The sequence below is a fragment of the Meleagris gallopavo genome, chromosome 10 (genome assembly GCF_000146605.3).
Source record: "Meleagris gallopavo isolate NT-WF06-2002-E0010 breed Aviagen turkey brand Nicholas breeding stock chromosome 10, Turkey_5.1, whole genome shotgun sequence".
In the NCBI taxonomy this organism is placed as follows: domain Eukaryota; kingdom Metazoa; phylum Chordata; class Aves; order Galliformes; family Phasianidae; genus Meleagris; species Meleagris gallopavo.
Window position 1 is genome coordinate 19,974,009 of NC_015020.2, and position 1,894 is coordinate 19,975,902.

Here is a 1,894-nt window from a genome sequence, read left to right on the forward strand (position 1 = left end):
AAAAAAAAAAACCTCATGTGGTTGTTTAGTTTCATGCACAGTTGCAATATTTTTCTTCAAACAAACTCTGTACAAACTTTGGGCCCGATTCATAAAAGCTCAGTTGCTATTAACACGGGACTCTGGTGGGCTTTTCTTGTCCAAATTGGGGCTCCCTCTCTCCCTGGCGCACTCCGGCCGGGCCTCCCCCTGCAGCTCTCACTCCTCTCCCTCCCCTTCCCCTCTCCACCTCCCAAACTCCGAACAAAATCCATGGGAGTGGATGTGGAGACGGAGCCGAGAGCAGCGGGGCCCCGAAGCCGCACTCTGGCCCTGGCGGGGTTCCGTCACTTCGTGGTACAACGCTATTCGATGGCAAGGGACATTTTGTCTGTACCAGAAAAATACGCTAGATTGCTACCTCTGAGCTCTAGAGAAAACCTTCATAAAGGACAACACTTGTATACAATGTGAACTTTTGTACTTTGTACGCTTTTTTTTAGGGAAGACTATTTTCCACTTAGTTAATCTTCTATGCTCGAGCATGAACAAAAACAATTGTGTCAGTGAAATCCCCCCTTTTATCTGCATCCACAAATTAATATGAGGGGAAAAAAACGAAGACGAGTTTCTAGATGGAGCATGGTAGGAAGCGTCCCCGGCTTAGCACCTGCCTCGCTGCTGTGGGCGGCCCTTGGGGAAAGGCTGCAGGATTGCTGGCTTTGGGAACGCCACCCAGGAGCAGTCCCCATGTTGGGTGGCTCCACAGTTTCCCCCATGGCTGAGCTCGGCCCCAGCCCCGGCCGCTTTCTGAGCCTGGTCCAGCCAAGTCCCTCGGTGTCACTTTTCAATCCGGGGCACTAAAATTTCCACTGGCCGCGGGAAAGATCTGCTGCAAATTCACTTGACACCCGTGTTAATACCATGTCGTGTTCATTTTTTTATGAGTCAGGCCCCTCGTGCCTCTAGTATACTTGTATTGACTCTCATAGTTACCATTTTAGTTTTACTGTGTTCTGTGAAAAAAATTGTAATTGGTTGAGAATCACTGTGGGCATCCATTCTTATTCAACTAAGTCTCCGCAGGTTTTTTGAGCTGGTGTGGATTAGTTTAACTCTTGTATTCAACCATTAGTGCTACCACCTTCTCACATTACAATACAATTACTGGAAGCAAGTACTGCATTTCCTATGCAACAAAAAAGGAAAATAAAAAATTGCTAATGCTACCAAGCCGTGTTGTTATTTCCTTCGCACAGGGCTCGGGTGCGGATGTGGGGCTGGTGCGTCTCTGCGCTGTGGGGGCCCCAAATCACAGCTCTGGGTTTACACGGAACACATCGACGCTGAGCCCAGATCTGGCTGCACCTCGTAACAATTATCTGAGATTAATTCATTGTGCGTGTATCTCTAGGTGCAGTGGAGTGGAGTGGGGGATGTCACTGTGCTCCCAAAGCTCAGCTGTGTGGCCGCGCTCTGCCCATCGCCTCACCTCCCTGCAAGGCTTCTGTGGGTGTGTTGGGCAGAAAATGGTTTTCTTTACTGCACTTCGAAGCTGTCATCCACCGCGTGACACCTTTTCCTTAAAAGATGGGTGCAGAAGTTAACATTCGCAGAAAGTAATTTCTCGCATTTAAGCAATTCTGCCTATTCTCTGCTTAAAAGGCAGCGCTGGAGCTGATGGTCAGCTCTGCAAGAACAGGGGAAGGGGACACTTGGGCACACAGCCCTGCCCTGGGCAGCTCTTCCATTCTCTTTTGGGGAAAATTAGTGCTTTCTTACTCTAGCAGCTCACAAAGCACCGGTATTTCATTTATGACACTTCCACCTGATTTCAGTCTGGGCTACACAAACGGGACGGGAGGTTTGGGTCACACACAGATTTAATGCCACTGTCCTTTGAGGTCCCCTTGGT